The sequence below is a fragment of the Lepus europaeus genome, chromosome 22 (genome assembly GCF_033115175.1).
Source record: "Lepus europaeus isolate LE1 chromosome 22, mLepTim1.pri, whole genome shotgun sequence".
NCBI classification, from domain to species: domain Eukaryota; kingdom Metazoa; phylum Chordata; class Mammalia; order Lagomorpha; family Leporidae; genus Lepus; species Lepus europaeus.
The window spans coordinates 35,842,188-35,866,310 of NC_084848.1; the positions used below are offsets into that span (position 1 = coordinate 35,842,188).

General features: G+C 43.9%; 1 protein-coding gene across 6 annotated transcripts in view; it reads right to left on the minus strand.

Moving 5' to 3' along the window:
* Window positions 1-23,134, minus strand: part of FUT8 (fucosyltransferase 8) — a 301,772-nt gene extending 278,638 nt beyond the window's left edge. For 2 of the 6 annotated variants that reach the window (XM_062181585.1, XM_062181583.1), the window contains exon 1: window positions 23,031-23,133. The gene's annotated coding sequence lies outside the window, so the exon portion shown is untranslated. Of the gene's footprint in view, window positions 1-22,037; window positions 22,173-23,030 lie in introns of those variants that run through there. The other 4 variants (XM_062181588.1, XM_062181587.1, XM_062181586.1 and 1 more) reach the window with 3 other exon arrangements.
* Window positions 23,135-24,123: the final 989 nt, after the last annotated feature.

Genomic DNA, 24,123 nt, shown 5'->3' on the forward strand with positions numbered 1-24,123 from the left:
TCCGATCCAGCTCTCTGCTATGGCCTGGGAAAGAAGTAGAAGATTAGCACAAATGCTCAGGAGCCAGGAGCCAGGTGCTTCTCCTGGTCTCCCATGGGGTGCAGGGCCCAAGCACTTGGGCCATCCTCCACTGCCCTCCCAGGCCACAGCAGAGAGCTTGCCTGGAAGAGGGGCAACCGGGACAGAATCCGGTGCCCCGACCGGGACTAGAACCCGGTGTGCCGGCGCCGCAAGGCAGAGGATTAGCCTATTGAGCCGCAGTGCTGGCCTACATTTTTTTTAAATTCTTCTTCCTGTGCTTTGCTGGAACCCAGTCTTTGTTTAACACGTTGAGTAATCAGCAATAAAAGAAATAGAATTAAAGACAGTTGCAACTTAAAGAGGTCTACTCTCAATCAGGTATTTTACATGCATTATTTATAATTCTAACCACATCACAAAAAGGAGATATGATCAACCCTATTTTGCTGATAAACGAATTGCTCAAAGAAGCTAAATAAGATGCTCAAGGTCACTCAAGCAGTAAACAGCAGAGTATCTGAAATAGGCCTTCCTGTCTCCCAAGTCTGATCCATTAAACATAATGCCTCAGATTTCTTCAGAATCAATTGTTGGACAAATTTCATTTCAAAGAAACAATGAAAAATGCTTTTTAGATTCATCACCTAATAGCACAGCATGCAAATTTTCCATGGAATCTCATCAGCAATAACCAATAACAGTAAATATATACGGTAGCCAGGACTCTAGCATTGTACAACTAGAGAGAAAAATTTTGTATGTGAATGGTATCCCCTAGAGTTTTGTAAAGGCCATTTACTGTTTAAAAAAAACTATGGTCAAGAAACAAGGAGCAAGACCCACCCACCCGCTGGTTCATTCCCCAAATAGCCACAATGGCTGGGGGTAGGCCATTCTGAACCAGAAGCCTAGAGCTCCATCCATCTGGGTCTCCAACATGGGTGGTAGAGGCCCAAGCACTTGGGTCATCCTCTGCTGATTTCCCAGGTGGATTAGTAGGTAGCTGGATGCAAAGCAGAGCAGCCAGCACTCAACCACCAGTGCCACAGGCAGGGGCTTAACCTTGCTGGCACAACACCACCATGCCCAACAATGGTTTTTTTGAAAGTGGCAAAGCATTCTCAGAATGTTAAAGAAAAGTATTTTAAAGTATGTGAAAATACTTTAAAACATTAATCATTATGAAACTGTAAATTAAAACTACAATGATATACCATGATACACAAATTAAAATAGCTAATTTTTTTTTTTAATTTATCATTGACAATACAAAGTGACAGCAAGGATGTGGAGTAACTGCTGTTGAGAATACAAAATGGTACAGCCACTTTGGAAAAACACTTTGGCAGTTTCTTACAAAATTAAACATATGCTTACCATATGATCCAGCAATTCTACTTCTAAGTATTTATCCAAGTGATATGAAAACTTATGATCACACAAAAAGCTATGCATCAGTGTTTACAGCAGCTTTATTCAGAACTGCCAAAAGCTAGAATCAAGTCAATGGCTTTCAGTAGGTGGATAAACAAACCTTGGTACATCCATACTGTGGATTACTACTCAGCAATGAAAAAAAACTGCAACACACAACAACATAAATGATCGTAAATGAATTTTCTAAGTGATAGAGGGTGATCCAAAAGTTCATGTAACTATAATTCTGTTTATACATAACATTCTGGAAAACCAAAACAATAGCCTTAGGGAACATACCAGTGTTTGTCAGGGGCTTAGAGGTACAAGGATATGCTAATTACAAAACAGGAGCAGGAGCTCTGAGTCTTGATTATGGAAATGGAAACAGATTCTGTATGTCTGCCAAAAACACAAAACCATAAATCACAAAGTACTAACTGTACTGCACATAAACCTTAAAATGAAAAAAGTCATGTAAAAATAAAGAAATATGCTAAACGGGGGCAGTGGCAAGAGAAAAAAAGTTTTAATTATTAATCTAGAAAATGGTCTGTCTTCAAAAATTCAAGATAATGTAGCTACCTCCACTGACCTGTGGAGATATAATATAAAATGATTAACACAAGGTTTACCACACAGTTTCCTTCCCTTTCCCTGCACTTCTCTCTCTCTGTCTATAACTCTCTCGCACTCTCCTTCTTTTCTTTTCTCCACGACTGTAATGCCTCTAGATTAATCAATTTTTTTTTTTTTTTTTTTTTTTTTTTTTTTGGACAGGCAGAGTGGACAGTGAGAGACAGACAGAGAGAAGGGTCTTCCTTTTTGCCGTTGGTTCACTCTCCAATGGCCGCTGCGGCCGGCGCATCTCGCTGATCCGAAGCCAGGAGCCAGGTGCTTTTCCTGGTCTCCCATGCGGGTGCAGGGCCCAAGCACTTGGGCCATCCTCCACTGCCTTCCCGAGCCATAGCAGAGAGCTGGCCTGGAAGAGGGGCAACCGGGATAGAATCCGGCGCCCCAACCGGGACTAGAACCCGGTGTGCCGGCGCCGCAAGGCGGAGGATTAGCCTGTTAAGCCACGGCGCCGGCCTAGATTAATCAATTTTGTTACTTCACATTCCTTCCCCCTGGTTAACAGTATCTCCATCCTTTTGGGAAATGAGCTTCCATTGCTGTGGTTTTGAAAGTAATACCAATGACAATTCCCCACAGCAATCAGTTCAGGGATGGAAGTCCTCCTCCGGAAACTAAATTCTTTGCCATCTAAGGCCATATACCTCTGCCATGAAAGATGCATTCTTATAAAAGGAGAAAATGAGGCCAATACACAGAAAGAAAGAAAGCCAGGAAACAGGCAGTTTCCTGAAGACATCTCTAAGTTCCTGGATCTGGTTGTTCCTGAACTTCTCTACCACTTTTTTTCCTATTCAAGCAGCCAACAAAGAACCTTTGCATTGATGCCATTTTAGAATTGCTGTTTTTAAAGCTTCCTATTTAAAAAGCACAAAATTTTGTCTCTCTAAGGAAGTAAAAATAGTAAGTTATCTCTTCACTTGCTGTGGACTTCAGTTATTGGTGATTAGTGGTGATTAATATAAAATCATTACACAACACTACTAAATGACAATCATACATGTGTGAAAAGAGGTAGAAATAAAAGATAAAGCCACATACAAGTAGAGTAAAACCAACTGCCCACTGCAGATTTACATTCAAAGTAGTGAAGAACCTTGAAGACAGCTTTCAATGAAAATTTTAATCAGGTTTTAAATCTTCAATGGAGGTAATGCTCACTTTTCACTACCTTACATTTTACCACTCTACTTACTCAAGCTAAAATAAAGATGTTACTTTTTTCACTCTTTCCATGTTTATTCATTGATTTTAATCAACATCTGAAGAAAGGCCATATCATATGTCAACAGGAAAAACACACATTTACATTGACAACATATACTATACTTCTCTTTTTTTATTTATCAACTTATTAATTTTATTTGAAAGGCAGAGACAGAAAGAGAATGAAAGACAATGAGAAATCTTCCATGTGCTGGTTCACTCCCCAAATGCCACAATGGTGAGGTCTGAGGCAGGCTGAGCCAGGAGCCAGGAGCTTCATACATGTCTCCTACATGGGTGCAGAGGCCCAAGCACTCGGGCAACCTCCCACTGCTTCCCTAAGCACATTAGCAGGGAGCTGAATTGGAAGTGATGCAGACAGAACTGAACCAGAGGCTTAACCCACTATCCTACAGTTGTGGGAGGGAGTTGTGGGAGGCGCAGCATGAACATCTAAAAAAGCCCTTTTTTCAGCTTTTCAGCATGTCTACCAGGAATGCTCCCAATTTACACTTCAATGTTAAGTTTAAAAATCACTTCCTTTCAATACAACCATCCCCACTTATCAGACCATAATAGAACTTCCAACCCCTTCCCTCTCTCCATCATAGCAATTACCAAACTACAGCAATTACTAAACTATAATTATTCACTTATATGTTAGTGGTAGTGAGAGCCTAAAATATTCTAGTGGAGAGGAGAGGGGAGGGGAAGGGAGGGAGGACGGGAGGGAAGGGGAGCTAGGAGAGGAAAGGAAAGGGAAAGAGACAGACAGGCAATGTGGCACAAGAGACTAAGCTGACACCTGGGCTGCACACATTCCATACTGAAGTGACAGTTTAAGACCTGGCTACTCCACCTTTGATCCAGCTCACTGTTAATACATCCTAGGAAGCAGGAGATGATGGTTCAAGAGCTTTGGGACCCTGCCACCCACATGGAAAACCTGGACAGAGTTCCTGGCTTTGGCCTGATACAAGCTTGGTCATTGCAGGTACTTGTGGAGCAAATCAGCAGATGGGATTTCTCTTTGTCTCTCAGTCTTTCTCCACATGGCTCACTCACTCACTAGCTCTGTGTGTCTTTCAAATAAATACATAATTAAAAAAAAAAAAAAGAGCTGATGAGGTAGAAACACGATAGTAATAGAATACAGTTTGATAACTAAGTAGATATGAAAGTGAAATCAAAGATGACTCAGAATTCAAGTCTGCGCAATGAGGGATCAACCAATAAAAGAAAACACAGAATCTTTTAAGAGAAAATTCAAATTTGAGCAAGTTGAACTTGGTGATATGAGAATCAGATGGCATATCCAAATCAAAACTGAAGTTCAGGCACTTAAAGTATAGAATCTTTCTTTTTTTAAAGATTTATTTATTTATTTGAAAATCAGAGTTACTTAGAGGAGGAGAAGCAGAGAGCGAGCAAGAGAGAGAGGTATTCCATCTGATGGTTCACTCCCCAGATGGCAGCATTGGCCAGAGCTGCACCAATCTGAAGCCAGGAGCTTCTTCAGGGTCTCTCATGCAAGTGCAAGGGCCCAAGGACTTGGGCCATCTTCTACTGCTTTCCCAGGCCACAGCAGAGAGCTGGATCGGAAGTGGAGTAGCCAGGTCTCGAACCTGCGCCCATATGGGATGCCAGTACTTCAGGCCAGGGTGTTAACCTGCTGTGCCACAGCGCTGGCCCCTAGTATAGAATCTTTCAAAAGAGGTTCTCACTGAAGCCAAAGGAACAGGTAACAATCCAAGGAAAAGAATCTCCAGAATACAAATGCATAAAGCAAATACAAGCTGACCTTAAACAAGTAGTTAGAATATACAACGAAGTCAGGATGACTACAAAGTTACAGGAAAAAAGAAACGGGAAAGGGGGTCACGGTATCAAACTGAAGCAAAAAGACTGAAAATAATTCCCATTTGGCAATTCAGAAGGTCACTGTCCACAGCACAGAATAGTTTTAGTGAAAAAAGAAAGTAACAAAACTGAAACAACAAACATACAGTTTGGTCTTTTGGGTTCCTGGTTAATACAAAAAAAAATTTAAGGAGAAAGAGGAAAGAATTTTAAAAACAGATTTTGTGTTCATTAAATATGTAATTATGGAAGAATGAAATAAAAATGATAAAGGGGTTAATTAATGGGCTCATACATTCCAAAAGGGATAAGAAAGGTAGGCAAGAGGTAGTCTCCAAAACAAAGACTAATCCCTGACACCGAATAGTAGAAATTACAAAAGAAAAGAAAAGCTAAAAATCTTCTATGGGATGGTCTTAATCTACTCTTTTCAAAGGAAAGTAAAAAAAATAAATAAATAAATAAAAATAAATAAATAGTAATTAAAACACCCTACAAAGTCTGAGAGCTACACACCAGAATCAGGCCCAAGAAGGGGGTTCCAAAGGTCTAAAATACAGCCGCTTTAGGAAGTGGAAAAGAAATGCCCACCAATGCAAATAAGTATTTTAGAGCATGGTTTCTAATTAATTGTTCATCTCACTTCCACTTAACTAGTAGAACACAAACTCTTTGGTCTATTTGATTTGTTTATTATTCTTTTATTCTTTATCTGAGGCATGGAGAGGTATTTATGTTCTGTATATTTTCTTATCCACTATGCATTATCCTATCTATGTTTCACTACATTACAAAACTTTTAGATTAAAAATCAATTCTTGTGCCGGATTCTGTCTCAGTTGCTCCTCTTCCAGTCCAGCTCCCTGCTGTGGCCCGGGAGTGCAGTGGAGGATGGCCCAAGTGCTTGGGCCCTGCATCCGCATGGGAGACCAGGAGAAGCACCTGGCTCCTGCCTTCAGATCAGCGCAGCACGCCGGCTGTTGAGGCCATTTGGGGGGTGAACCAACAGAAGGAAGACCTTTCTCTCTTTCTCACTGTCTAACTCTGCCTGTCAAAAAAAAATCAATTCTTGCTGCTTTAACATGGTTCTGTTCTGCTCTGATACTCAGCATAAATGTCAACATAGTATTTGATTACTCAAGAAACTTTTAATATTTATTTTCTTAAAGACTATTTAGAAAACTGAAGAACAGGAATTCTAAATCTAGAAATGGCTATCTATATCTTCTACAGTTATTCATTTATTAGTATGACTAAAATTAAAAGTTCCCTGGGAAAATATAAATGATGATAGGAGTTAATGTTTAACATTTCCCAAGGCATGCATTAGCAGGATTCGGAAGAGCCAGGACTCAAATCCAGACACTCCAATATGAGATGCATAAGTCTCAAGCAGCATCTTGACCCACTGCACCAATGCCTGCCCTTCAACAGGGCATTTTAAAAAAGTATGACGTAGCATGTATTCAAAAGAATACTGTTGCGGCCGGTGCCGTGGCTTAACAGGCTAATCCTCTGCCTTGCGGCGCTGGCACATTGGGTTCTAGTCCCGGTTGGGGCGCCGGATTCTATCCCGGTTGCCCCTCTTCCAGGCCAGCTCCCTGCTGTGGCCCGGGAAGTCAGTGGAGGATGGCCCAAGTCCTTGGGCCCTGCACCCGCATGGGAGACCAGGAGAAGCACCTGGCTCCTGCCTTCGGATCAGCGAGATGCGCTGGCCGCAGCGGCCATTGGATGGTGAACCAACGGCAAAAAGGAAGACCTTTCTCTCTGTCTCTCTCTCTCACTATCCACTCTGCCTGTCAAAACAAAACAAAACAAAAAGAATATTGTTGCCATTAAAAACAATGACCTCAGAGCATTCCACACTTATTCCTAGAATGTTGCCACTGCATGGTGCTTTCAAATTCAATTTTTGGAACTGCTTTAGAGGCTTAATACAACTTTTATAGTATTATCAGAAATGACAAATTTTCATACATTACATACAGGTCTGGGTTGGGGTTATTTCTGGTTATAACAGAGTGGTTAACCTAAATTAGAAATACCAGTTTGGGATAAAAAGTGTGACTGTAAAACATGAAATAACTTTTTCCTATGCTGTTGTAGTGATGTCATCATTAAAATATATTATATATAGCCACATTCCCCTCCTCCATAGTGTCTGCTCCATGAGTTACCATTCATACACTCCAGTCTGTTTTAAAAAAATGCATTTTATGGTCTAACTTCCTATTATAAGTAATCTAAAAGACCTTGAAGGTTTCTGAGTCAAATTATTGAATATTTGAAAGCAGTTACAACACTCTGAGTTTCAAATTTATCTGGTTGTTATTCAATGTTTTTTCTCTTTTTTTATACTACACTGAAAATGCATATTACCCCTGTGGGATATACCTAATACCAGCTTATTCATTCAACTGTCAACTTCTGTTACAAACACACAAATACATATGCACCCAGGCATGCACATACACAAACATATATGCACTCAGGCACATACACACACACACACACACACATATGCACCCAGGCACACATACACACATACCCCTATTTTTTTTAAGATTTATTTATTTTATCTGAAAGACAGGATCACAGAGTAGAGAGGGAGAGTCACAGAGATCTTCCATCTGCTTCTTCACTCACCAATTAGCGGCAGTGGCCAGAGAGTCCCATGTCAGGAGCCCAGAACTCCACCAGGGTCTCACTCATGGGTGACAAAGGCCCAATCACTTGGGCCATCCTCCACTGCTTTCCCAAACATATTAGCAGGAAGCAGGATCGGAAGCTGAGCAGTTGAGCAGTACTCAACCAGTACTCATATGAGATTGCTGATGTCACAGGCAGTGGCTTAACTCACCCCAACACAATGCCAGCCGCAACAAATCCCTATTTTTCAGCCCTCTCTATATGTATCAGTTTCCTAGTTTGTCACCTGAATGTTACATTAATGTTACCTTCAATTCTAATACAATTTTCCCAATGGCAACCGTATATTTCCTTTTGTTATTCTTTGAAAAACAATCTAATCTCACTTAGCTGCTTTGAGCCCAGCTTGGCACAAACTTAATGAAAATTACTCTACCCTACCTTCTGCCCTCAAAGCAAAAAATAACTAAAACAGTATAGTCTTTTTCTTATCTTCAGAATAAACTCCAGTCACTTTTGAAGTTCTACCTCAGAGGAGTATCCAACTGTACCTGTTCTCTTCAAAAGTCTTTATTAACCCTGAATTTAAGATTGTTCCTGGGGCCAGTGTAGTGGCTTAGCGGGTAAAGCCACCGAGCGCAGTGCCAGCATCCCATATGGACACTGGTTCGAGTCCCGGCTGTTCTACTTCCAATCCGGCTCTATGCTGTGGCCTGGGAAAGCAGCAGAAGATGACCCAAGTCCTTGAGCCCCTGCACCCACGTGGAAGACCCAGAGGAAGCTCCTGGCTCCTGGCTTAGGATCGGCCCAGCTCCGGCCGTTGTGGCCAACTGGGGAGTGAACCAGAGGATGGAAGACTCTCTGTCTTTCCTTCTCTCTCTGTGTAACTCTTTCAAGTAAATAATTAAAAAAAAAAAGGGGGGGGGGGATTGTTCCTGTTCAAAGAGTTGTAAAAAGGAACAAAGAAATGCCCAAAACAAGTTTAAGCATACATCTGTACTCTTCTAGACAGTTCCAAATTCATTCACTGCTAAATCATCTATTAGAACATAACTTGTTTAGGCTGCTGTGACAACATACCTTCGGCTGTATAATTTATAAACAACAGACACATACTGCTCACAGTTTGGGAAGCTACACAATCCCAGACTAAGGCCCCAGCAGATGCCATCTCTGGTCAGGCTCACTCCACTGCTCAGTATTTTCCTCACTGCATCCTCACACAGCAGGAGGAGGGAGTAAGCTCCCTCAGGCATCTTTTAAAGGGCACTTTATCCTCTCTCAAAGCCCCACCTCTTGGTATCATCAAGGTGCAGGTTATGTTAAAAATATGAATTTTAGGAGGACACAATCATTGAGACCACAGCAAACATAAGCCTCATCTTAAAATTTCTTCGGGGTCTCCCAAACAGGTCGCAGGGGCACAAGCACTTGGGCCATCTTCCACTGCTTTTCCCAGGCCATTAGCAGGGATCTGGAGCAGAAGTGCCAGCAGCTGGGACTCAACCGAGAACCCAAAGTTGGCCCCAAGCTTCATATTTTGATTCATTTCTTTTTTGGGGGGTTGGGGGGGGGGCATGGTGAAGGGAATTACAGTGACTATATTTAAGAGGAAGAGTTAAGATGTAATCTAAGAAAAGGTCAGTGAATGCCTACCCAACTGTGAAAATTAGAATATAAGAAAGTCACAATAATTCGTTTTATAAAGAGAGAAGCAGGGGCCCAGAGGGACAGTGGCTTACTCAAGTTTATACATTTGGTGGCAGAGTCAACAATAGTATCTAAGTCTCCTGATTCCAACATCAAAGATTTTTTTACTTTATTCATTAATTCAAATTACTAAACAGGATTATGCTAAAAAAAAACAAAGTAGACCCAAAAGACTACATATTATATGATTCTGGTAGGGCAAATTTCTAAAAAACGGCAAGGGGGTTGGCATTGTGCAGCAGCTTAAGCCACTCCTTGCAACACCAGCATCCCTGATATGATTGCCAGTTCCAGTCCTGGCTGTTCTGCTTCCTGCCAACATGCCTGAGAAAGCAGCACATGATGGCTGTAAGTACCCAGGCTCCAGCCACCCCAGTAGCAACATGGATGAAGTTCCTGGCTTTTGCTCCTGACTTCAGCCTGGTCCAGTCCTGGCTGTTGTGGCCAACTGAAGAATGAACTAACAAAAAGAAGAGTTCTCTCTCTCAGTCTCTCTCTCCCTCTCTCCCTGATACTCTGCCTTTCAAATGAATAAACAGTCTTTTTTTTCTTTTTAATGGTAAAACTAGAGAGACAATAAGTAAAGTAGTAATTGCCAGGGGCTGGTGGTAGGAACAGAGATTGACTGCAAAAGGGCAAGAGAGTTTTTTGGAAGATAAAAGTATTCTAAAAATGAATTATGGTAATTGCTGCACAACTACATAAATTCACAAAACATGAGTTGTGAATTTTATGGTATATAAATTATAACTCAATAAAGCAATTTTTTAAATTACTAAGAAGGAACTCTGTATATAAGCAAATCAAACAACTCAACATCAAGAAAACAAACAACTCAATTTAAAAAGTGAGCAAAAGGAGGCAGGCATTCAGCGCAGTGATTAAAACGCTGTTTGGGACACCACCATCCCATACCTGAGTACCCAGGTTTGAGTCCCAGCTCCACTCCCCGTTCCAGCTTCCTGCTAATGTGCACCCAGGGATGCAGCAGGTGATGGTGGCTCAAGTGGCTGGGTCCCTGCCACACACAGGGAAGCTGAACTAACTTCCAGGCCCTTGGCTTCAGCTGGCCTACTCCCAGCTATTGTAAGCATTTGGGGACTCTGTGTCTGTCTGTCTCTGTCTCTCTGCCTTTCAAATAACTTAAATATAAATTTTAAAAGTTTAATGTGCCAAGAACCTAAGTGAACATTTTTTAGAAGACACAAGTGGCCAACAGGTATATGGGGAAAAATAAAGCTCATCACCATTAATCATCAGGGGATGGCATATAAAACTCACAATGAGATACTTCTCATACCTGTTAGAAAAACTATTCACAAAAAGACAAAGGGTAACAAGTGTTGGTGAAGATGTGGAGAAAAGAGAATTCTTGTATATTGCTAGTGGGACTATAAACTGACACAGCCGTTATGGAAAACATAATGGTGGTTCCTCAAATAAGCAAAAATAGAACTACTGGAGCCAGTGTTGTGGCAGAGCAGGTTAAGCCAGCTGCTGGCAATGCCAGCAACCCATATCGGAGTGCTGGATCGAGTCACAGCTACTTCGCTTCCAATCCAGTCTCCTGCTAATATGCTTGCGGAAAGCACAGGATGGTAGCCCAACGTTAGCCAGGCCTAGTCCCTGCTGTTGCAGCCATTTGGGGAGTGAACTAGCAAGTGGAAGTGCTCTGTCTCTCCCTCTCTCTCTGACACTCTACCTTTCAATAAATAAATAAATCTCAAAAAAAAAAAAAAAATAGAACTATCATATGCTCCAGCAACCCTACTTCAGGATGTTTATACAAAGGAAATGAAATCGGTATGTCAAAGAGACAGCTATACTGCCATGGTTATTAAAGCATTATTTGCAATAGTTAAGATATGGAATCAACCTGAGTGGAACCATTAATGGATGAATAGATAAAGAAAATGTGATACAGTCATCCCTCAACAAAGCAACTGACAGGTTACAAGACCAGTCCCTCTTCTACCCACTCGCACCCAATACCAAAAACCTCAGACACTCAAAACCTTTATATAAAATGGCAAAAGTATTTGTATACAACCTCTTCTATAAATGTTTTACTTATTTCTCTTAAAGAAGAGGGGGCTGGCATTGTGGTGCAGTGGGCTAAGCTGCCACCTGTGATGCCAGAATCTCATGAGTATAGGTTCTGGTCCCGGGTGCTCCACTTCTCATCCAATTCCCTGCTAATGCATCTGGGAAAGTAGCAGAACATGGTCCAAGTGCTTTGGCCCTTGCACCCACGTAGGACATCCAGATGAAGCTCCTGGCTCCTGGCTCTGGCCTGGCCCCAGCCCTGGCTGTTGTGGCCATTTGAGGAATGAACCAGCAGACACAAGATCTCTCTGTCTCTCCCTCTCTGTAACTCTGCCTTTCAAACAAATAAATAAATCTTTGAGAGAGAGAGAGAGAGATATCTTCCATTTTCAAGAAAGAAAGAGAATCTTCCATCTGCTGGTTCACTCCCCAAATACTCAAAAACAGCCAGCACTGGGCCAGGCCAAAGCCAGGAACCAGAAAGGTGGCAGAGGACCAACTACCTGAGTCATCACCTGCTGCCTCCCAGTTGTACACAGCAGGAAAAGAAGCCAGAATCAGGAGGGGAGCCAGAATTCAACAGGTATTGGACACAGGCATCTTAGTGGCATCCTAACCACTAAGACAAACACCTGCCCCATCTCCCATATACCTTAAATAATCTCTAGATTACTTGTGATGCTTAATCCAATGAAAATGCTATGTAAATAGTTGCTATAATGTATCATTTGGGAAATAACAAGGAAAGAAAACTGTACATGTTAAATACAGACACCATGCTTTTTAAAATATTTTCATTTTGTGGTTGGTTGAATCCACAGAGGACCAAGTCTGTGACTGTGTGCGTGTGTATGTGTGTGTTAAATGGAACCTTAATCAGCCTATAAAAAGAAGGAAATCCTGTAAAAGAAATTAAAAATATACCATTCTGGCATATTGACTATTTTGAGTTGAAGGCACTTGAAAAACAGCAGGTGCAAAAAGATCATTCTGACCTTCTTTCTATTTCTTAAAAGTAGAAAATGAAATTTCTACAGGAAAGATGCACTCCCTATACTAAAAGGAAAGAATATTCTTATCAAGGACAAGAAGTTGAGATCAAGAGAATTCTGTACAGACCTTGTTAAAATGACCCTTTTATGCCTCATTTAAGTCTCCCCATATTATTTAATTGCTTTTTTCACAACTTATTCTTCTGTGTTCAATTTGGTGTGTAACTGTTCAATGCTACCTGTGTCTTTGGGTTTTCGTTTCCTTATGAGGGCCTCCTATGCCACATAAAATCTTGTAAATAAATTAGCATGTTTTCCTCTTGTTGATTTCAGGACAAGCAGGAGAAAACCCTAAAAGGGTGGAGGTAAAGTCTTACCTCTCCAACACTGTCATTTACAACATGAACTTGGAGAACATTCTGCTAAGTCAAATAGGGAAGGCACTGGGGGGAAAAAACTGCACGATCTCATTTACATGTGGAATCCAAGAAAGTTGAATTCACAGAAGAACAGAATAGTACTTACTAGGAGCGAGGAGGTACATGAAATGGGGTACAAAGTTTCAGTTCTGCAGGATGAATAAACTCTGGAGATTTAATGTACAGCATAGTAACTACAATAAATAATACTGTATGGTACAAGTGAAATTTGCTGATTGTTCTTACCATGCCAAAAAAAAAAAAAAATAATGACAAGAAGTTCAGATCTTGAGATCAAGAGAACTCCGTACAGACACTGATAAAATGACTCCTTCTTGCCTCATTTAAATCTCCCCATATAATTTAATTGATTAGGTAATGGATATGTTAGCTTGACTTTGGTAATCATTTCTTAATGTATATATGTATCAATACATAAAGTTGTATACCTTAAATATGTATAACTTTTATTCAGCAATTATATCTCAATAAAACTAGTGAGGGGGAAGACATTTCACCAAAAAAAAAAAAAGAAAGAAAGAAAAGAGCCAAGATTTCAGCTTTAAATTCTTTTTAAGTACTCTGCTATAGAATGAGGGCAAGTGATGACTAGCCCCTAGATTTAAGTTCTTAGAATACCTGAGAAACTCTACGTCAAAGACTACCTCACTAAAACATGAAGAAATCAACTTTCTTCCAAATTTCAAATCTTCTATTCCGAATCTACCCAGTTAGATACCTGACTTACCAATCTTATATTTGAAATGGAAACAGAAAAAGACAGGTACTATACAAATATACATATGATTACATATGATTCCTATTAAAAACACTTTAGGTATTTCTCATTATTTCCTTTTAGGTACTCTCTGTACTGCTCTAAGTCTCCACAAATAGTTATAAAATACAGGCTGTGGGTTTTTTTTATTCGTTATCTGGTCTGACCAAATAGCTCCAAATGGATTTCTTTGGTGATTTCATTTTCACTATATCATTGTGCCAATAGAATTGAAATATCAAGTTTTCATTAAGAGGAACTATTCCTAATTGCACATAGCAGGTTAGTTTAGTTCATTACTGGTAGGTACATCCTGGGGCCGGGCTGTACACAGCGGGCTAAGCCACAGAATGCAGTGACAGCGTCCCAATGGGCACCAGTTCGAACACTGGCTGTTCCACTTCCAATCCAGCTCCCTGCTAATGTGCTGGGAAGGCAGCAGAGGATGGCCCAAGTTCCTGGGCCCCTGACGCCCACATAGGAGGCTCAGATCGTTTCTGGATCCTGGCTTCGACCTGGTCCAGTCCTGGTCGTTGGGGCCAGTTAGGGAGTGAACCTGGGGACGAAAAATCTCTCTGTCTCTCTCTCTCTCTCTCTTTTTTTCTCTCTCTCACTCTACCTGTCAAATAAATTAATTAATCTTTAAAAAAAAATAAAAGTACATCCTTCAGCTTAACTCAGCATTTGAGGATATTAAATTCTTTATTACTTACAAATTAAAAATAATATTAACTCTCTAATGCTGCACATATCTGACAACCTACCAGAGGTATAAGCTGATATCTCTAACATTTGGATCTTAAAAATAAACAAGAGTTTTAGTTAATGGAGGCCTAGATTTCTGTAATTATGTAAGAGGAACCCATGAGGACCACTTAGTAACCCTACACTTCTCATGCTGCTGAAGATCGATCTACGAAAAAGATAAGAAAGAGCTTTTTGACCTCAAGAATCAGTTATCACCTTCCTAAGACTTAGAGTTCCACTAAATTTTCCAAAAGAGGAAAAAAAAATCTAAAACTTATAAAAAGAAAGCAAAATTTTTACTCTGGCTTAGCTCTAATTTTAAAGAACAGGTTTTTTCAAAAGTATAATCTTCCAACATTTGGTAACGGAATAGATTAAGTAGTTATTGGAAGAACTCAAAACATAAAAACTGTAACACTATCTTTACTAAATATATTTATTTCTCCTTCAGATGCAAGTACAATTCCACATCAGAAACAATGAATCAGTCAGATTCCATATGATTAGAATCCTAACTATCAAACATAGTTTCTTCTGTGAACATTTCACTGTAACCAGCTCAAACCTGCTAACAGTACTCCCCTGAGTAGAGAACAGTATATTCATTTTAGTTTAAGAGTTAGTTCTCTTCAATATACATATTTTTTTCACACTATATTATTGCAATGAGGCACACAAAGAAGGCAAAGAATTCATTTGTTAAAAGCCAATTCCTGACCAGCACCGTGGCTCACTTAGCTAATCCTCCGCCTGCGGCGCCAGCACCCCAGGTTCTAGTCCCAGTTGGGGTACCAGTTCTGTCTCAGTTGCTCCTCTTCCAATCCAGCTCTCTGCTGTGGCCCAGGAGTGCAGTGGAGGATGGCCCAAGTACTTGGGGCCTCCAGCATGGGAGACCAGGAGGAAGCACCTGGCTCCTGGCTTCAGATTGGTGCAGTGTGCAGGCCGTAACAGGCCATTTGGGGAGTAAACCAACAGAAGGAAGACCTTTCTCTCTGCCTCTCTCTCTCACTGTCTAACTCTGCCTGTTAAAAAAAAAAAAAAAAAAAAAAAAAAAAGCCAATTCCTGGGACCAGTGTTGTGGCTTAGTAGGTAAGGCCTGTGTCACCAGCATCCCATACGGGTCCCAGTTTGAGTCCCAGCTGCTACACTTCCCCATCCAGCTCCCTTCCCTGTTAATGGCCTGAGAAAGCAGCAAAAGGGGTCTCAAGTGCTTGGACCACTGCCACCAATGTGGGAGATCTGGAAGACGCTCTGGCTCCTGGCTTAGGTCTGGCCCAATTCTGGCCGTTGAGGTCATTTGGGGAGTAAACCAGGAGATGGAAAATATCTCCTTCTCCCTCTCTCTCACTTTTGCTCTCGCTCTCTCTCTCGTTTTTTTAAAAAGAAAGGCAGAGTTACAGAGAGAGAGCAAGAGCAAGAGAGAGAAAGAGATGGGCCAGGCTGAAACCAGAAGTCAGGAACTCCATCTGGGTCTCCCACTTGGGTGGCAGGAGTCCAAGCATTTGGGCCATAATCCTCTGACTTCCTAGGCACAGTAGCAGTGAGCTGGATCAGAAGCAGAGCAGCTGGACATGAACCAGCATTCCAACATGGGAAGCTGGCATTTCAAGTAACAGTTTAATTGTGCCACAACCCAGCACCCCCATACCTCTTTTTTATATGAAAGTATAAAGTCATTTTTAATAGGCCGGCGCCATGGCTTAACAGGCTAATCCTCCACCTTGCGGCGCCGGCACACCGGGTTCTAGTCCCGGTTGGGGCGCCGGATTCTATCCCGGTTGCCCCTCTTCCAGGCCAGCTCTCTGCTATGGCTCGGGAAGGCAGTGGAGGATGGCCCAAGTGCTTGGGCCCTGCACCCGCATGGGAGACCAGGAGAAGCACCTGGCTCCTGGCTTCGGATCAGCGAGATGCGCCGGCCGCAGCAGCCATTGGAGGGTGAACCAACGGCAAAAAGGAAGACCTTTCTCTCTGTCTCTCTCTCTATCCACTCCGCCTGTCCAAAAAAAAAAAAGATTAAAAAAATCATTTTTAATAAATAATATTAAGGGTCCAATGTTGTAGTATAGCAGGTAAACTCACCATCTACAATACCAGCAACCCAAATGGGTGCCAGTTCATGTTCTGGCTGCTCTACTTCCAAACTAGCTCCCTGCTATTGGCCAAGGAAAAGCAGCAGATGATGGCCCAAGTATGTGGGCCCTTGCCACCCATATGGGAGATCCGGGTGAAGCTCCTGGCTTCAGTCAGGCCCAGCACTGGCTATTGTGGCCATTTGGGGAGTGAACCAGCAGATGGAAGACCTCTCTCTGTCTCTTCTTCTCTCTCTGTACCTCTTTCAAAATAAGTAAATTAATAAATAAATAAATAAAACTAAAACTTATATAACTGATGTTCTAGCCTTCTGCCCACTACCACAAAAGGAAATAAAGTCATGAAAATAAACCTATTGTGGGGCCAGTGCTGTGGCACAGCAGGCAAAGCCACTGCCTGCGGTGCTGGCATCCCATATGGGCGCAGGTTCAGGTTCTGGATGCTCTTCTTCTGATCCAGCTCTCTGCTATGGCCTGGGAAAGCAGAAGATGGCCCAAGTCCTTGGGCCCTGTACCCGTCTGGGAGACCTTGGGGAGGCTCCTGGCTTCAGATCGGCACAGCTCCAGCCTTTGCAGCCATCTGGGGAATGAACTAGCGGATGGAAGACCTCTCTCTCTCTGCCTCTGCCTCTGCCTCTCTGTAACTCTGCATTTCAAATAAATAAATAAATAATAAATAAAAACCTACTGTAACGCAAAAAGACAACATTTTATCTGACAATATTCTATGAATGCAAAGAAATACAAAGTTCAATTCCTACATTTTTTACCATCGTTGTGAGAGGATGACAGAGAGAAGAAAGTGGAGGGAGAGAGAAAAACTGAAGAAGTCTCCCTTATCTACAAATAAAGCAGGCTCATCAACTAGAATCACGCTCTGCCTCTCTCAATCTCCATCGCTTCACTGACTGCTCCAAAGTCCCAAACAACAGATGAAATACAGAAGCTTCTAATTATATTTTTCCACTTAACCACTAATCAAGATATTACTACTGGGGCTGGCACTGTGGCGTAGCAGGTGAAGCTGCTGCCTGCAGTGCCAGCATCCCATACGGCCGCCCGTTTGAGTCCCGGATGCTCCACTTGCAATCCAGCTCTCTGCTATGGCTAGGGAAAGCAGAAGATGGCCCTGCACCAGTATGGGAGACCCAGAAGTTCCTGGCTCCTGGCTTCAGATCGGCAAAGCTTGGGCCACTGTGGCCATCTGGGGAGTGAACCAGCGGATGGAAGACCTCTCTACCCTTCTCTCTCTCCCTTTCTCTCTCTCTGTGCCTTTCCGTAACTGTCTTTCAAAATGAATAAATAAATCTTTTTTTAAAAAAAAGATATTACTATCAATTGCATTTAAAAATTATAAAACTTATTTTTTAAACTAACATGGAATGTTGATCTAAGTCATTTAAACAACACTGGTATACTTTTAGAGCTTAATGTCTGTAAATAGGGCTTACTCTAGAAACATTTATTCTGGTTCTAGGTATTAACAGAATTTGTTATCTCATTTTAAGGGAGGCTTCCTGATGAAAAAAATTATACAGAAAGATATTTTTTAAAACACTGAAGATGAGTAAGGTATTAGGTTTTGGCAAACAGTGCTTTTTAAAAGAAAACTTAAATGAATTAACCCTGTGGCTCTCTTTTCTATAAAGAATAAAAAAATCCTTACATTCATAAGTATGGCTTAGTCCCTCAGCCCTTACATGCTCCTTTTCTTCCATTAAAAGGAAAATGTGTAATACACATAAAGTGCATAGAGTCACATGTTCAGAGTATTGTAGAGATATAAAGTCATTTAATCAAGGATGATAAGATTAACCTTATTGGTTTGATTCCTAATTATCCCAAAGAGACAACTGGGATTATGGAGAGTGGTTTGGAGACAAAAGAGTAGAATGTAGACAGAAAGGAAGGTTGAGACTTGAGACCAATCAATTAAAAAGTAACTTAAATGCACATGCATCACCATTTAATGGTCTATTGGGGATTAGATAAAATGAGTTATTTAAAAATCAATTGTGACTATCTTTTACTTGAAATATATTTAACTGTTCTCATTATAACAAGTTATAACAAATTTCAAAAAAGCAAACACTATACTAAATGGCACAAAAATATAAACCTGAGAATCAAACAGAATCCTGCACCAGTCCTCTAACTGCTTCACTCCTGATAACTACAGAAGATTGCAAGTTGATACCTCATCTGAAAAGGACTAATACAAGCAGCATGGACACAGGGCTTCAAAGTGCTATAATGCTAATGCTTTAGTTTCAGAGTTGCTTAGAGTCCTTGTCATACTTTGTTTTGAACTAAAGAAGCTTATTAACACATTTTTAAAAATTTTTCTCTGATTAGAAGAAATGAAACACTTCTACATTTATAAATGTGATATGAGTGCACATATGATTTAATTAAACCAAGACATTTACTAAATGTAGTATATAGTAAATCAAAAATAAGCATTAAAGAAATGGAAGATTTTTTTATTTTATCAGCACTGAAATCCTATTTATAAAATATATTTAACTTTGTTATGGTTAACAAAGGACTCAATCACGAATCTCAGGAAACAGAATATCCTAAGGAATTCAATATATACGTCATTTAACGAATATGTAAGAGGTGGACATCTGGCAGGGCAGTTAAGTCCCCACTTGAGACATCCATATTTCACATGGGAGCAACCTCTTCCAAACCTGCTTCCTACTAATGCACACCCTGGAGGACAGCAGGTGGTGGCTCAAGTACTTGGGTCCCTGCCACCCATTGGAGAGACACAGATTGAATTACGGGCTCCGGGTTTCACCCTGGCCCATCCCTGGCTGTTGCCAGCATTTGGGGAGTAAACCAGTGAATGGAAGATCTCTCTCTGTCTCTGTATCTGTCTCTCTCTGCCTTCCAAATAAAATCAAAATAAATTTTTAAAGAAAGAAAGATATGTAACAGGTCAGAGATAAATTAACATCCCTAATTGGTTATAGTTTAGAAATCTAAATAAAGTGCCACAGACCACAAAATAACTGTTTCACATTCAAAGGTGCAGATTTACTTTGGATCAGCTGGACTCACTGCATTACAATGCAGGAGACAGCAGTTAAGAAGTGACCTTGGGGATGGATACTGCCACTCTGCATGTCTGAGGGGCCCATTTCTTCATTGAAAGCATCTCTACTTTTTGACAAATACCCAGCTTTCTACACTCTGCCTACCCAAGACTCTATCTGAAGTATTTTTCATTAAATTTTACGACTATAAATATTATTCATAAAAAACATACAAAATACAAAAAGGGTCAAAAATACACACCTTTCTGATACAGTACACAAGAAAGTTGAGAAAATACTGTTACACAGTAAGTTTTAGGATACATGTTCTGAGTTTAAATCAGAAAGTTCAAGAAATGTTATGCACTTCCTTTCTATCATTTCAAATCCTGGGAAGATTTTCAAATCAATTTGTAATACACAATGTATGTACTCCACAAATACATGTACAGATACACGCACCCATCAATTCCCCTACCCTTAATTAAAATTTCTTTCTCCTGTTCATAAAAACCTGGGTTAGGTGTTTTAAAAGCTCAAACATCTATTAAGCTACACTTTGCTTTGGCACTAGCTCCCCCTCCAGACCAACATGCTAGTATAACCGCATTTTAGAAACATAAGGAAGGAACCCAAGCTTTTCCAACCCACTAGCAAATTTCAAAATTCACTACTTTTAAAGACACTCTAATTCCTTAAAATAACAAGCTGGAATCTGTAACAAAACACTACATAATGTATTCAGAAAGAGTCTTTCAATTTTACACATCTTAAATAGAACTGACTTATAAGAAAACAACCTGATCTTACTTTTTAAACTCAAGAACATCCTTAAAATACAAGCTATATAAAGCCAATTTTATGGAAATTATTTTGAACCTCTAATCTAGTAATTCACAAGATACCCTTCATGCTAAGTCACTACTTGATTAAAGATAGATTTTTGCATCTGTTTCTGCAATCCATGCAAGTTTGATTCCAGTCTTTCAGCCCTTCTAACAGAATTCTCAATTCATGAAAACAGCAAACGGAGGTCCATGCCTTCAACCACCCCTCAATGTTCTTTCCAGCCTAATCATCTCTAACTCCCTGTAAAACCACAGTTTAAATACTTGAATTTCCATCTTCTTAATACTGTAGTATTTATAAGATGGAGACTTTATATATACGTGTCTTATGTTTCACAAGGTACAGGGCCTTTGGCATAGGGCTTTAGATTCTTTTAAAGCTATTTCAAAGGATGGAGACCACAACTTACTCCATTATTTCAGTACAGTTCTCTGGCGTTTAAGTGATTTCGCTCCTAAACAGCTTTCTAGATGATGCACTCTTTTTAAAGAATTATGCACAAAACATAGACTCTAACTTTAATGAAGCCAATAAGCTTGCACATAGCCCCTGGAATAACCAGAGGGGGGAAGAAGCATGAACGCTGCCTGCAGTTTCTTCAGAGTCAAGCCAAAGTTACGTCAGTTAGCTGTGATAAGTCTAACTCTAAAATAAAACTTGTAACGCATTTGTTCCCTGAAACCTTGAGGCTGGGTTATCTCCTGGAGAAGGTGACTTTCCTGGGTCCACCTTCTCGTCTTAAGGAAGCTAGAAACTAATTCAAGCACGGTTAGGAGAAAAACGCCACCTCCCCCTGCCTTTATCAAAGGCCTCACCCTGAAGGGCAAAACGCTAAGAGCTCATTAGGGGTAAATCCTAACCCCGACATCGCCCTTTCACGTAAATGGTGCGTTGCGCATCTGAGGATGGCAATGCCCACAGTGAGAACAGGTGCTGCAGCCCACAGCCTCCTCACTCCAGCAGGACACACAGGGACTCCTTTAACCCTCCGGAGGAAGTTTGGGGCTGCCGAAGCCCGCAGCTCGTCGTCGGCACATCCAAAGGGGGTCCAGAGGCTCTCGCGCCCTCACCCGCCCCGCACCGGCCCCTCGCCGGGGGCCGATCTTTGTGCGAACCCACACTCCCGGATGGCTAGCCCGAGCAGCCCACAACGCAGGGGCACCCTCTCCTCCCGGCCACCCGCGACTACAGGGGCCGAGCCGCTGCAGAAAGGAAAGGTGGGTGCAGAGGGGGTGACGAGGGGGCAGCTCCCACCCCCGCCGCCGTCCCTTCTCTCCCAGGGCTTCGGCCCCGGGCAAGGATGCGCGACGGCCAGGGCAGCGGCCGCGCCGCTCCGGGTCCCCCCAGCCCCAGCCCGCGCCCCCCGGGCCGCGCCGCGGCACCAGCCAGCAGAGCGCCCCGGGGGCTGCCTCCCCACTTTCCTGGATGAGTAGCAGCAGTTACAGCCGCAGGCCCCGGGGGTCGCCCGGGGTGGGGGGTGGGGGGCAGCGACCACCCCCGGAGCCCGCTCCGATCCCGCGCTCGCGCAGCCCCAGAGCCCGAGGCGCGCGGGGCCCGGCCCCCGAACGCCCCCTTACCGAGGCGGGAGCGCGGGCGGTCTCCGCCGTCGCCGGCCGCCACAGCCCCAGCCGCCCCGCGCTGGGGGAGGGAGAGGCGGCTGGCTGGAGGAGGATGCTGCTCCCGACCGGAGGGAGAGGAAGAAAAGCGGACCGCCCGCCGCCGCTTAACGGAGCCTTCGGCGCCACTGACCGAGCGAGAGCGCGAGGCGGCGCGAGCCGGGCAGCCGCTGACAGCGCGAGACCGAGCGCGAGCCGGGTCCGGGGCGCGCGACCCCGAGCGGCGCCGGCCCCATTCCGCGAGGAGAGGAAGAGGACGGGCAGGCGGCGCGGGGCGGGGGCCCGGGGCTGAGGGAGCCGGCGGCTCGGCCCGGCGAGAGCGCGCGCACGCGCCGGAGCGGCTCTGACAACGAGCGCAGGCGGGGAAGCCTCGGCCGGCGCGAGCGAGCGGGCGGGCGGGCGGGCGCGCGGGCGGGGGCGGGGGCGCGCGCGCCCCTCGGCGTTCCAGGCGGCAGGGAGAGGGCGCGCATGCGCCGGCCGCCGCCACCTACCGCGACCCCGGCATGTGCCAGGGCTTCTCCCCGCCCCCTGCCTCGCTGCGCCGGCCGAGCGCGCAGCTGCAGCATCCTCGGCCGGGCGGAGAGCCGCGGGCCGCGGCGGGCCGGCTCGCAGGCGGGCGTAGGCCGCCCTCTACCGCCCGCAGCCCCGCTTCCCCGCTCGCTGGGGGAGCGATCGGCCAGGCCGGCTCCGTCCGCGGCCCCCGAGGGGAGCCCGCACCGGGGGGCTGGGACCGGGCTCGCTGCTGCTTTTAGGGGTGGTCTCTGCCGGGGCTCGGCCCCCGCAGCCCGGAGCTGCAGCCTGCAGGCGCGGTCCCGCCCGAGCGCGACGCCCGCCTCTCCCGACCCGCGGCGGCGGCGGCGGCGGGAGCCCCTCTCAGGCGGAAGTTTATTCAGTGCGGGCAGGAGGGCGGCGCGGGGAGGGAGGGAGAAGCTCTTTCCCTCGGATGCTTCCTACCCGCTCGGACCCGGGGACTTCCTGGCGCCCGCGATGCAGAGCAGAGTGCGCCGAAGAGCTACCTCAGGCCAGCCCGGACCGCGCGCGCCGCCCCGACACACACAGTCGTCTCGGGCCGAGGGGGTGCCGCCGGGGCCAATCAGAGCCGCGCGCCGCGTGAGTGCAGTGCGAGCCGGCCAATCAGAGCGCCGGAGGATGAGCTTCCCGTCCCGAACTCTTCCCTGGAGCCTCGGGACCCAGATCCCAAGCCCGGGGCGTCGTGCGGCGGAGACGCGAAATGGTGCCCCGAGGACCGGAGTTGTCCCTGCCCCTGGAGGGGGCGGCTGGCTTTAGGTGAATATCGAGGGTCCTTACGCCAGAGTAGACGACGGCGGCTTTGGTGCCAAGTTCTCAATGGATCACAGGAAAAAAAAAAAGAGTTGAGGGGCAGCGGCCTGCCAAAGCTGCAGTGTACACGAGTAACCCGCGTCCATGCACGGTTTTTACGGAGACGCTCCCAGAGCCAGGAACCGTCCGCAACCGAGAGACACAGATATTGCTGACTTAAAGAATACAGAAAATTCCGTGCCTTCAAGCAGCTTAGCTGCTTCTGAGGGCGGCTTTGCTGGACCTTGTGGATTTTACTGTCAGCTCTTTAAACAAAAACAGACCCATGAAGTACTTTACAGTTCTATTTATGATCGTTATCTCCCTTTAGGCGGAGAAAATTGAGAGAAAATGGTGAGGTACCCAAGCTCGCTCACTCTCTCTCACACACGTACTGACAGCCACAATTGCCTTCTACCTCGGAGAATTTGGATTTTTGCCGATCAGTAAAATCATTCAATAATCAGTTATGAAATTCCTGATTGCCATCTCCCATGAGGTTTCTGCACTGAACTTAGAACAAAGTTCTGCTATCAGGGTCACACACTGAGGTTGTTGAAAATGAACAGAAATTTTAGGTATATGCTTTAGTAAGACGGGTTAGGGGCCAAAGTCTTGTCAGCACTCTAGATAATTTTTAGAAGTCACAGCTGGGCCTCTGTGGTGCCTGTGATGCCGGCGTCCCATGAGCCGCGTTCCCATCCATCTCCCTGCTAATGTCCTGGGA